We start from the raw sequence: 14,537 nt of genomic DNA on the forward strand, positions 1-14,537 counted from the left end.
ATGCTTACCTTCAGCGACTGGTGCACGAGGACACCCAGGTCCCACTGCACACTCCCCTCTCCCGATTTAAAGCCATTCAGGTAATAAACTGCCTTCTTGTTCCACTCACCCAGCCTGTCCAGATCATGCTGAAGGATTTCTGCATCCCCGTCACAGTTCACCCTCTCACTCAACTTGGTTTTATCTGCAAACTTTGAGATGTTAAATTTTGTTCCCTCAACCAAATCATTAATATACATTATGAACAACACCGATCCCTTTGTCACCCCACTAGTTACTGCCTGCCAATTTGAAACGGACCCATGATGACCTCTAAGTGATATGATTGTCTCAGGTCCAACTTAAAAGTTGTATCAGGTGGTATACACACACACACACACACACACACACACACACACAATACACACCTACCTCTTTCCATGAATAGTTAATGGGCAAACCTTTTGGTGTGATGTTAGTTAATATCTTCAGGTACTCACTGTCCTATAGACAGTGAAACTTTTGGATTGTCATAAGAATACAACTAATTTGCTGATGTTGCTCAGCGAAGGAAATTTCTTCCCCTTAACCAATCTGCCCTATATGTTTCTCGAGAACCCATAGAAATGTCAATAACTTTTATCTAATCTCTGAAGTGGTCTAGCAACTCATTCACGTATCTTGAATGAGGTGGCTTCAAGGCAATTAGATATGTTGGCTATATCAATGACACCCAGGTCTTGTGCATTGTTATGATAATGGAAATCACATTCTACCAATAGTCAACTTACAATATGTCACTTTAATAACTGAGAAGTACATGGGGCGAAATTAGTTTTTAAAGAAGAGAATTGCTAACCTAAAATGGCTGCTATGACCAACAGATCACAAATTCAGACAAGTCCATGAAAGGCGTATGGAATAACTAAACCAGCTTCCCTGAAATTATTAGCGTAGCCAAAGGTAGTGAAACTAGAAAATTAAGGCAGTATCAAGAAAATTAATTCACATTTTCATGATGACTTCACATATTGGGAGGTGAAAATTCACCGGAAGAATGTTCAGCTTGGAAAGACAGTGCATCTAGACTCAGTAATATAAAAATGAGCCATATTTCAGGATCTTATTTGCCAGATTAGAGCAAATTAGAAGTTGATATAGCCCAGAGAGGAGAAAAGGATTCTAGGAAAGTAATAAACCAGCAATGGCTAATCAAAGAAGTTAAGGACAGAATCCAATTGCAAGAAAAATATAAAATATGGCAAATACTAATGGTAAACGAAAGTACTGGGAGATGCTTATCAACCAGCAAAAAAACCCAGAAAATAATTCAGAGTTAGAAAGTAAGCTATGAGAGAATGCTAGAAAGTAATATAAAAATATACAGTAAGACCTTCTTTAAATATATAAAAAAGAAGAAAGAGGCCAAAGTGAACATAAGTACCTTAAAGAATGAGGCTGGAGAAATAATAATGTGGATTGAGGAAATGCCAGATGAGTTGAATAAATACGTTACATCAATCTTCAGAGTAGAAGACAATAATAGCATTCAAAATATTAAATAATCAACGGATTAAAGACTATCACTAGACAAAAAAAATGTGGGAAAGAAAAGAGCCGAAAGGTTGAGATGCCCACTGTACCTGATGGGTTGCATCCCAAGAGTTTAAAGGAAGCAGTCCCAGAGATAGTGGATACACTGGTAGTAATATTAAAAAAAAATTCTTAAACCCTGGAGAATTCCCAGAGGATGTAGGAATATAGGAAAATAAGAACAGGAGTGGGCCATTCATCCCCTTGAGCCTGTTCCACAATTCAATGAGATCATGGCTGATCTGTGGCTTAACTCCAATTACTACCTTTGGTCCATACCTCATAATAGATTTGCTTAACTAAAATTTATCTATCAGATTGAAAATTAACAACTGATCCAGCATCCACTGCCATTTGTGGATGAGAATTCGAAACAGCAACCATTTGTGTGTAGAAGTGTTTCTAAACGATCTGCCCCTAATTCTCAAAGTATGTCCCATAGAACATCTAACCAGTGGAAATAGTTAACATTTATCTACCCTGTCTATTCTTGTTAATATCTTGAAGGGATAACCAGAGACAGAATCGTTGCTGCCCTCAGCAAGTATACGTTTTTAATTGTTAATTATCTATTTTTAAGAGTAACTATAAAGCAAGAAGGATTTTAAAGTTTCTTGACATACTGAAAGATATTTTGGGCCTAAAATATTAATAATTCACCCCGATACCTTGCCTTCTTATTTATCTTGAACATAATTGTATCTCAAGATGTTTATTGCTTCTGCTTAGGGGGAATTCCTCGATTACAGGAAATCATTGTCACACTCTGCCGATAGAGCTTATAGGGCAGTAACAGATCGATCACATCACAGCATATTAATCCACGAAATGTGGGTCTACAATGGGAGCAAATCTTTACCAGATTTTACGTGTAGAAATGCTTCCTAACGTCTGTCCTGAATGGTCTGGCCCTAATTCTCAGATTATGGCCCTAGTCCTAAAATCCCCAACCAGTGGAACTAGTTTATCTTTATCTAATCTGTCTTTTCCTGTTAATATCTTGAACACTTTGATCAGATCACACCTTAACCCTCTAAATTCTAGTGAAAACATGCCTACTTTGTCCAACCTCTCCTCATAACTTAACTCTTGAAACTTAGGTACAACGAAGTAAGAGAAACAAGAGTTAAGAAGCTAAGCATTACTTCATTGAATAGTAGAACAATAAAGAAATAAGTAACAGTTTACATTAAAGTCTTTCGTAGCTTAAACTAGGAAAATAAAGGAATAAGTTAAAAGTTCGACAGTGTTTGATGAGCCTCCTGTTTATCTCGCTCTGCTGTTTGATCTTGATGCCACCACCCCTCATACTGTCTCTGCTACTGAAACTGCTGCCTCTCCAATCTCCTCCAGTGCCTTGGAAACATGCCCGGGTAGGATCTACTCCCACGCCAAACCAAGCCACCGCCATAAGCCGCCGAGAGACTGGCCGACATACCGCCAAAAGACCTGACTGAGAGCCGCCACTCCGCCAAGACATCAGGCCAAGACCTGCCAGGAGCCACTGAGACACCAGGCAGAGACCATAGCTGCTGAGAGACCAGGCCAAGATCCGCCAAGACCTACTGAGGGACCAGGCTGAGACCCACCATGAGTCACCGAGAGACCATGCTGAGACCCACCATGGGACAAAATGGGGAGATAAAGAGAAAATAAAAGAAAGAAACCAAAACAGTGGAGGAACTCTGGTTGGACTGTCCTACTCCACTGCCACCTTGAACGGAGGTGGGTAAGAAGACAAAAGAAAGGTCAGTTAGCTTAACATAGGAGTATAGAAAATAAGAGTAGGAGTAGGCCATTCAGTGTGTTGAGCCTGTTCCACCATTCAATGTGATTATGTTTGATCATCCAATTCAATAGGCTATTCTCACTTTTCCCTATATCTTTTAATCCCTTTTGCCCATTTGCTATATATTGTCCTTCTTGAAATAATACAATGTTTTGGCCTCAACTGTTTTCTGTGGTAGTAAATTCCACAGACTTACCAGTCTTACTCTTATAATTGGGAACATCCAACCTGCAAGTACCCTGTCTAGTCCTGTTAGAATTTTATAGGTTTCTATGAGATTCCCCCTCACTCTTTTGACCTCCAATGACTATATTCCTAACTGATTCAACCTCTCATCATACATTAGCCCTGCTATCCCAGGAATCTGTCATTGGGAAAATATTAGAGTCTATCATTCAGGATGTAACAGAAATGCATAAATTAATCAAGCAGAGCCAGCATGGCTTCATGAAGAGAAAATCAGGCCTGACAAAGTTATTGGGGCTCTTTGAGGAGATAACAAGCAGAATATATGAAGGGGAAACATGTGAATGTAATATATTTGGATTTCAAAAAAAAACGATAAGGTACTGTACCTTAAGTTGTTGAATAAAGGCCCATGGTTTTGGGGATGGTATTTTAACATGGATAGACAATTAGATAACTAACTGAAGACAGAAAGTTGGGATGGGGGGGTGGCATTTTATGGACAGTGACCTATAACTGGTGAAATTCCGCAACAGGGATCAGTGCCACAATAATTTACAAAGTAGATTAATGACTTAGATGAGAAAAATGAATACATTATCAACACACTTGTGTTGATACAAAAGTAAGTGGAAAGGCAAGTATTGATTTGACACAAAGTGTGGGCAGAGGGAATTACACAGGTTAAGTGAATGGGTCTAAACTTGACAGATGAAGCATATTATGGGAAAATGTGAACTTATACACTTTGGCAGGAAGAACAGAGGACTTGAATATTATTTGAAAGGAAAAAGACAGCATGGAAGGATTAGGGAGTCCACATGCTGGAATCTCGAAAAGCTAGAATCAAAGTTCAGTATATAGTAAGGAAGGCAAATGCATAGCTAGCCTTTATTTTAAAAAGAAGAAAGTATAAAAATTGGGGGTCTTGCAAAAATTACACAAGGCACTATTCGGACTATATCTGGAATCTGTGAAACGTTTTGGACCCTTTTTCTAAGGATATAAATTATATATGTATTGGCATTGGAAGTTGGCCAGAGAAGGTTCAGTAGGTCGATTCCAGGTAGGGCTGGACTTTCTTATGAGGAATGTTGAGTCGGTTAAGCTTGTAGTTATTGGAGTTTAGAAGAATGAAAGGAGAAGTTATTGATAGGTAAGATTCTGAAGAAGGGCCACTGGACTCAAAATGTTAACTCATTTTTCTCTCCACAGATGCAACCAGACCTGCTGAATTTCTTCAGAAATTTCCATTTTTGTGTGCTTAAGATTCTTTGAGGACTTGACAGCACAGATGCAGAGAGGTTGTTTCTCTCTGTAGGATAGTCTAAAACCAGAGGCCATACTCTCAGAGTAAGTGTCCCCTTATTAAGAGAAAGGAAGATTTCTTTCTCTTACAGCTTAGTGAATCTATGGAATTCTGTAGTACAGAGGGCTGTGGAAGTTAGATCATTAAGCATGTTTAAGGCTGAGATGGACAATTGGGGAAAGATTATGGCTAAAAGGCAGGAAAGTGAAGTTGAAGGTTATTCGATCCGCCATGTTGTCATTGACTGGCGGAGAAAACTTCATTGGCTGAATGGTCTACTTCTGCTCTTATGTCTCATGGTCTTATACAGCATCATAACAACAGAATGTGAATGGTTTCCTCTTTCTCTCTCTCCCTTTCTGTTTCTTTCAACCTATCAAATCAGTGCCTGGTGAAAAATTATCTTGGGAACACAACCACTCACTGAGAACTCCAGAATTCTATGAACTCCAGATTTCCCTGAGAAATCAAGACAGCAGCTAAACAGAAATGGGCTCAGCTTTCACTCTCACAATACAAGGACTCTTAAGAATTGTAAACTGCTTTTGCTTTTATCTTCTTTCTACGAGGCACTTTACGCTATCCTTTGTTTTAAAATTGCTTCCTGAGTTTGATCCCACAATTTATTGTTTTACTTCTCCCTGGATTAGTGGGTAATAAAATCCATCATTCTTTCATTCAATAGATCTTTGGGAATCGATTCCTTTATTTTCTTCTAACTAAATTTTAATTGAATTGTGATAGTGATGTGTAAAAAGAAACAGATTATGTGTTGCAGCCAAAAAAAGGGGGGTGTGGTTTAGGAGGGGAGTCAATTTCCCTTCCTGGTTCAGTTATAACGGTATGAATAAGCCATAGCAGGTAATTTCTTGGATTCCTGTGATAGAGTCATAATGACTATGTATCCTATCATCACAGAAATGTAAATACAATAAAACATTGAACTAATGCCCTGCCATGAACCAATTCTCTTTAGAACTTGTTAAAGTTATCCGGACGACTTACACTGTCTCCCTTTTGTCACAGACTGTTGGTTTGGCCCATCTAAAGATTTCATGTTGTCCTTGTTTTACATCACGATGACTCAGTGGTTAGTACTGCAGCCTCACAGCACCAGGGAAATGGGTTCAATTCCAGCCTCAGGTGACTGTCTGTGTGGAGTTTGCACATTCTCCCTGTGTCTGTGGGGGTTTCCTCTGGGTGGTCTGGTTTCCTCCCAGAGTCCAAAGATGTGCAGGCTAAGTGGATTGGCCATGCTAAGTTGCCTGTAGTGCTCAGGGATGTGTAGATTAGGGGGATGGGTCTGGGTGGGATGCTGTGAGCGTCAGTGTGGACTTGTTGGGCCAAAGGGCCTGTTTCCACTCTTTAGGAATTCTATGATCTATGATATCTTGTGCTGGACGTGCCATAATTGCTCATTAATCTCACATTCCTGCAAAAGACCAAATCAAACTCTTTCATGCATTTGTCTATGGCTTCTCATCAAACAAAACTATTATACCCATATGATTCTGTTTATTTTCCTCTATATTGATTTTGCTTCTGTTTCCAAAATGACTCCATTTACAAGCGCTTAAAGGCTTATTGGTATTGAACCTCAGTTTTATGAATGTTATTTATGATCTTTGCTTGCCAGACTCAAAATTTGTCTGTGGACACAATCCCACAGTTTACTTTGTCTTCACACAGATGATCACAATCTGTCATAGGTCAGTCCTTGTGAACTGCGATATTTATTTTTTCCGTAATCTCAAGGATAACCGACAATTTTATTTAAATAGCATAATCCTTTATTGTTCTTTATCCATGGTACAGCATCTGGCCACTAGATATCTGACCTGATTTTCTGAAGAAGGGTCCTGACCCGAAATGTCAACTTCCTGCTCCTCTGATGCTGCCTGGCCTGCTGTATTCCTCCAGCTCCATACTGTGCTGTCTCTGACTCTAGCATCTCCAGTACTTGCTATCTCTGATTGATTCTCATGTTTGTTTATTCAGAATTGAAATTATTCCATGTGTTGCAAACTGTAATCATTCTGAAATCATTAATATTGGAAACTGCATTAAGCTTCAGCCAATCTATGGAGCTGGTTAGGGGTAAGACAGAACACTTTAGAATCTTGTAGAGTGCAAACCTATATCTCACAATCTTAACAGCAAAGTGCAATGAACTAAAGGAACTTGTAGCTAGTTGCTATCATGTAATAAACTAGATATTGTTAACACAAGTGCCTCATCTTGTTAAGTCTTATTGATGGTTATTCCTCTATCACAGCAGACCAAATAAGTCCTCAGACCCAGTCAAGGGAGAGCGTTGATGACAATATCCTTCCACCCCCAAATACCATAATCAGGCATCTTATTTTAAACTGGTGACTTCAATGTCGAAGAAATCTAACAACTAGTTAATTTGCTTTCTTTTTTGATGAAGAAGTTGGAGGGTGAAACGTTGGCCAAGACAGTGGGGAGAACTCCCCAACTCTTCAATTGTTGCCATCTGAACTTTTACATCCAAGAGGGAAAGCAAGCACCTCAATTCAACATTTCAGCAAAAAGGCAAGCTGTTCTACATTGCAGCTCTCTCACTGTATTGCAATGAAATATCAGACTAAATTATTCGCTCAAGTATGACTAGCATCCATGACCTTCTTGCTAGGAAGTGAGAGTGTTTTTAGCATCCTGAACTAGCTGGTAGACATATTAGACAAAAATAAAGGAGATTGAAAAACTTTACGAGGGGCCTGCGAACTGGTATTGATCGTTGAAAATGAACTCAACAGCCATTTTGGGCTTGACATATGTATTTCTAAAAAAATCCTTACCCCCTATCTGACTGGAGAGATATTAGAGTAGATTTAGTGCCTTTACACATTTAAAAAGCTTCATTAATCTGTGTAAATCAGTGAGCTGCATTCCCATTTTGGCATAACAAAGCTGTCCGTATCATTTATCTGCAATAAAATAAAAAGCGCATACTTAGCGTTGCATATCTGATTTAGTTAGATATTTCAGTGAACCTTGTTCTTCAGGAGGTCAGGTAACTAATAATGTATCCAGAACCAGTAACCTGTTTAATCAGATGAGTTCTTTAACATTCATCTCTGGCTGGCAGTTATGTGAATACTGTCACTTCTATTTTATCTAAAAGAATTTAAATCTTATAGACTGTCAGGTTAGTACAGCAGATCTTCCAGTAGTTTCTCCAATTTCAAAGCCCAAGGCTAAGTCACTGGAATGTATCAGAATGGCATGAAATTCCATTTTAACAATTTAATGCACGTGGAAACAGGCTATACAAGTTGTATATGTCTGCTTAAACCAATGTTAATTATCATGAATAGTTTCTATGTACAATGGGAAAAATACTATCTAAACATTATTGAGAGTAATGTTACATGTAAATTATATGATGAGACATACAGAGATTTTCCTGTGCAATGCCTGCTATGTTTAGACACGTATTAAAAAAACAATTGGATACAATAATACCTCGGGGTACAGTGTATGGTTAATTTGAGACATATCATGGCAGATGGAGAATAATTGTGAGGACAAATTGCATGGAATTACAGAATGTTTACAGCACAGAAACAAGCCGTTTGCTTTGTGCAAATGTTTATGGCCCACACCTCCATCTAACCCAATCTCCTTCTGTTCCGATCTTACTTCTATAATTCTGGCTTTGAAAGGGTTTCTAGATTTAACCACTCCACCATTGGGAGCTGTACCTTCAGTCTGCTTAGCTTCTAGAATTCCTTCACTAACCTGTCTATCTTCCTACCTCCCATTCCTCTGTTAAGGCACCATTTGTAAAGAAACGTCTTTGATCATTTCCTCCAAGCCACGCATCGAGTTCCCCTCCAGGTCACACACCATCCTGACTAAGTGGGAACTATGTCAGCGTCCCTCTCTGTTTCTGGATCAAACTGTTAGAATGTGCACTCCGGTTTCACCCCAGTGTGGGTGCACCTACATCACATGCACTGCAGTGATTCAAGGTGATAGTTTACCATGTAAGGACAAATTGGAATGAGCAACAAACTTTGAGTTGTGTCTTAGTCCTTTTTTTAAATCTTGGAAATGCCTGGGTATGTTTTATTATTTTAGAAATGCTTCAAAAACACATACTGTTTTTGTTCATGCTTTATCTTGCATCCCCTGAAACATATCTGTGGTATTTACCTCGATGACTGCAAACAGTCACAAGAGCTACATTCTAAACAAGTTTGGGTAAAGATTCTCTTCAATGCATAATGTGAGTTATCATTACCCTTCCAGTTAATGACCAATGTTAACTTTTGGGTCCCTACTGGAAACATCTCATCCACGTTTATCCCATTAAACTCCTGTATAATTTTAAAGAACTCTTATCTGATCACCTCTTCTAGCCTTCTCATTTCAAGGGAAAAGAACCCCTGCCTCATAATTATGACCTTTCAAATCTGTTAACATTACAGAAACTAAATACAGAAATTGCTAGAGAAACTCAGCAGGTCAGACAGCATCTGTGGAGGGAAAGCTGAGTTAACATTTCAAGTTCAGTGGTCCTTCGTCAGAACTGTTATTGGACCTTTCCATTCCTAAACCTTTCCCATCTTGTACCTGTCCAAATGACTTTTAAATGTTATAACTGTACCTGCATCTACGACTTTCTTTGGCAGTTCATTTTACATATGAGCCATCGCCTTACAATTGTGTTGGATGAGAAATGAACCCCAGAGCTTTGTTGGAATGTTCATGACTTTAAGAACATGTGTCACTGTTTGAATGATTTGTGGACTTGAACCCATCTGACATTTTGCTCTTATGCACCATTTAGAGTCTTATTTTTTAAGGACTTTTTTTTTACCAAATTTAGCATCCAAATAATTTCCATAAATGGTGAACAACAGTGATCCGAGGACTGATCTCTTTGGGAATACCTCTTCCTCACTTTTGTCAGAAAACAAAAGGTAATTTTGGACAAAAGACTATACAAGATGAGAGCAGAATTAGGCCATACGGCCCATCAGCTTGCTCTGCCATTCAATCATGTCTAATATGATTCTCAACCCCATTCTCCTGCTTTCTCCCCGTAACCCTTGATCCCCTTACTAATCAAGAACCGATCTGTCCCTGTCTTAAAGGGATCTTGGGGTTCATGTTCACAGTTCCCTGAAAGCTGCCACCCAGGTGGATAGAGTAGTTAAGAAGGCGTATGGTGTGTTAGCTTTCATTAATAGAGGGATTGAGTTCAAGAGCCGTGAAGTTATGCTCCAGCTATACAAAAGCCTGGTTTGGCCACATCTGGCGTATTGTATCCAGTTCTGGTCGCCTCGTTACAAGAAAGATGTGGAGGCGTTGGAAAAGGTGCAGAGGAGATTTACCAGGATGTTGCCTGGAATAGAGGGAAGGTCTTACGAGGAAAGGTTGAGAGAGCTAGGGCTTTTCTCTTTAGAACGACGAAGGATGAGAGGTGACTTGATAGAGGTGTACAAAATTATCAGAGGTCTAGATAGAGTAGACAGCCAGAGACTTTTTTCCTAGGGTGGAGGTAGCTTTTACGAGGGGACATAGTTTTAAAGTGAAAGGAGGTAGATATCGGGGAGACGTCAGAGGAAGATTCTTTACTCAGAGAGTGGTAGGGGTGTGGAATGCATTGCCGGAAAGGGTAGTGGAGTCGGCCTCATGAAGGGCATTTAAGCGGCTATTAGATAGGCATATGGATGATAGTATAAGGTAGCAGTGGAGGTTAGATAGACCTTAGGTTTCGGGTAGAAGTTCGGCACAACATCGTGGGCCGAAGGGTCTGTACTGTGCTGTACTGTTCTATGTTCTATGTTTAAAGGCATTCAACAACTTGGCCTCCACAGCCTTCTGTGGCAAAGAGTTCCATAGATTCACTACCGTTCTGGCTGAAGAAATTCCTCCTTTTCTCAGTTGTAAAGGTTGTCACTTCAATCTGATGTTAAAAGTGTGAGGTGATTCACTTTGGAAGGAGTAACAAGAATACAGAGTACTGGGCTAATGGTAAGATTCTTGGTAATGTGGATGAGCAGAGAGATCTCGGTGTCCATGTGCATAGATCACTGAAAGTTGCTACCCAGGTTGATAGCGTTGTTAAGAAGGCGTACAGTATGTTAGGTTTAATTGGTAGAGGGATTGAGTTTCAGAGCCATGAGGTCATGTTGCAGCTGTATAAAACTCTGGTGCGGCCGCACTTGGAGTATTGCATACAGTTCTGGTCGCCGCATTATAGGAAGGATGTGGAAGCATTGGAAAGGGTGCAGAGGAGATTTACCAGGATGTTGCCTGGTATGGAGGGAAGGTCTTATGAGGAAAGGCTGAGGGACTTGAGGCTGTTTTTGTTAGAGAGAAGAAGGTTAAGAGGTGACTTAATAGAGACATACAAGATGATCAGAGGATTAGATAGGGTGGATAGTGGGAGCCTTTTTCCTCGGATGGTGATGGCTAGCACGAGGGGACATAGCTTTAAATTGAGGGGTGATAGATATAGGACAGATGTCAGAGGTAGGTTCTTTACTCAGAGAGTAGTAAGGGCGTGGAATGCCCTGCCTGCAAAAGTAGTAGACTCGCCAACTTTAAGGGCATTTAAATGGTCATTGGATAAACATATGGATGATAATGGAATAGTGTAGATTAGATGGGCTTCAGATTGGTTTCACAGGTCGGCGCAACATCGAGGGCCGAAGGGCCTGTACTGCGCTGTAATGTTCTATGTTCTATGTTCTATATTTGGCAGCATCTGTGGAGAGAAATCAAAGTTAACATTTCATGTCCAATGACTCTTCCTCAGAATTGATGGTAGCTAGGAGATAGTTGACTTTTTGCAGTAGATAGGGTGGAGGGAGAGGTTAAGGAGTAAATGATAGGTGGAAAAAGAACCCAAAGAGAGAGAAAAGTTGCACAGACAAAGGAATGGATAACGTTCTGGCTCGGGGAATGATGGCTGCTATTTATTAGTGGCTCACAATAGGTTATGTGTAATAGCAGACTACGTGATAACAAGGCCTGGTACGTGGGGGTCAGGGTAAGAATATGGAAGGAGGTGCCACAAGCCCTAAAATTATTGAACTTAATATTGAGTCCAGAAGGCTGCTGAGTTCCCAAGTGGAAAATGACGTGCTGTTTTCCCAGCTTGCGCTAAGCTTTGCTGGGGCACTGCAGCAAGCTTGAGACAGAGATGTTGGCCAGGTAACACGATGGTGGCTTGAAGTGGCAGGCAACGGGAAGCTCAGGGTCTTTTTTGTGGATGGAAAAGTATCATCAATCAGAAATGTTAACTGTTTTTCTCTCTCCTTTGATCTTGTCAGGTCTGCTAAAGATTTCCAGCATTTTCTATTATCATTCCCCCTCATTTGACTGAATTCTGCACAGCAATCTCCACTTGCACTATTTCTAGACTGACCCTTTGTTTGCTTATTGAATTATTCATACTATATTTTGCCTTTTAATTTCCTTTTTATTTCAATTAACCCCTCCACCCCTCCATACCATCAAAATTCTTTCAATAATCACCCAACCCTTCCTTTACTTAAAATTTATTACATCCCAAACTTTTCCTCATTTTCTGAGGATAGTGCACCAGCCCCGAAACGTTTATATAAAACTGTACAAAATGATCGGAGGTATAGATAGAGTGGACAGCCAGAGACTTTTTCCTTGGGTGGAGGTAGCTATTACAAGGGGGCATAGTTTTAAAGTGAGTGGAGGTAGACATAGGGGAGACGTCAGAGGTAGGCTCTTTACTCAGAGAGTGGTCGGGACGTGGAATGCATTGCCGGAGAGGGTAGTGGAGTCGGCCTCATTAGGGGCATCTAAGCGACTATTAGATAGGCATATGGATGATAGTATAAGGTAGGGGTGGATTTTGGGTAAAAATTTGGCACAACATCGTGGGCCGAAGGGCCTGTACTGTGCTGTACTGTTCTATGTTCTATGTTCTAACTGCGAATGCAGTCGAGCTGGAACAAACAAAAACAGAAATTGCTGGAGAATCTGTGGAGAGAGACCTTGAAGGGCCACATGACTCAAAATGTTAACTCTGTTTTCTCTCCACAGATGCTGACAACCCCAGATCTCAGCTGTTTTTCTACAGTTTTGGCCTGAACTATCTTTTTTTTTCCCTTTAGTCTTCCATGGGATGTGGGCATCTCTGGCAAGTTCAATCTTTGTTTCCCATCCTTAACTGCCCTTGAAATGAGTGGCATAGCGAGCCATTTGAAGGTCACGTGTGTCAGTCAAATTGCTTTGGTCTGGTGTAGGAAAGGTGTTGTGAAACTTGATAGGGTTCAGAAAAGATTTACAAGGATGTTGCTAGGGTTCGAGGGATTGAGTTATAGGGAGAGGCTGAATAGGCTGGGGCTATTTTCCTTGGAGTGTCAGAGACTGAGGAGTGATCTTATAGAAGTTTACAAAACCGTAAGGGGCATGGATAAGGTGAATAGTCAAGGTCTTGTCCCCAAGGTAGGGGAGTCCAAAACTAGAGGGCTTAATCTTAAGGTGAGAGGGGAACGATTTAAAAGGGACCTAAGGAGCAACTTTTTCATGCAGAAGTGCATGTATGGAATGAGCTGCCAGAGGAGGTGGTGGAGGCTGGTACAATTACAAAATTTAAAAGGCATCTGGATGGGATTATGAACAAGAAGGGTTTAGAAGGCTATGGGCCAAATGCTGACAAATGGGACTGGTTCATGATGTGGAGGTGCTAATGTTGGACTGCGGTGGACAAAGTCAGAAATCACATGACCTCAGGTTATAGTCCAGCAAATTTATTTGAAATCACAAGCTTTTGGAGCATAGTTGCTTCGTTAAGTGAAGTCTGACTTGGTACCTGGTCGGCATGGATGAGTTGGACCGAAGGATCTGTTTTCATGCTGTACATCCCTATGACTCTACGGTGTCCCATCTAAAGCAGAACAAATAAGGATGACAGATTTTTCTTCTGGAAAGGACATTAATGAACTAGATGGGTTTGTTTTTACAACAATGGTTTCAGGATCCCCATTATGCTGCCATTTAACTCCAGGTTTTACGAATTGAATTCAAATTCCGCTATCAGTCCATGACAGGATTCAAACCCATGGCTCTTGAGCATTAGCCTGGGCCTCTCAATAACGAGAACACCACAACGTCACCACTCCTCCCTATTCTACTGAGGATTTCCAATGTTTTCTGCTTTCCCATCAGATTTCCAGCATCTTCACTTTTATCCTGTGTACTGTGATTGGTTTTAAGGAAGGTCTTACAAAAGAAATACAGATGCAGAGACCAAGGGGTTCAGGGATAGATACAAACACAAGGAAGAGAATTATAAATTTGAGATTCAGGGTGGCCAGTAGGTGATGTAGATCGGAATGCGGGGGATGGTTATGAGACAGAAGCAATATTCACAGGAGCAATAGGAGGTATAATTAAAGAACAGAAAGCTTCAAAGACTTTATAAAACACTGCATGCATGAAAACCCAGCAAGAGCAATATGAAGCTTGTACAAAGCATGAAAAGCTAGCAAGGAGGAGCAGATTCCAGCTTAGGCCTGAAAGAAGAGGAGAAATGGTGAAGAACTTGCACGGTATGAATGAATGACTTTTTTGGTGCCATGTGTATTTCAGTGAGAAATATAAAATATAGTGAAAAGCTTTCATTTGTCACCACAATAGGGCACCATTTTGATAGTTTAA

The sequence above is a fragment of the Rhincodon typus genome, chromosome 1 (genome assembly GCF_021869965.1).
Source record: "Rhincodon typus isolate 14 chromosome 1, sRhiTyp1.1, whole genome shotgun sequence".
Classification (NCBI taxonomy): Eukaryota; Metazoa; Chordata; class Chondrichthyes; order Orectolobiformes; family Rhincodontidae; genus Rhincodon; species Rhincodon typus.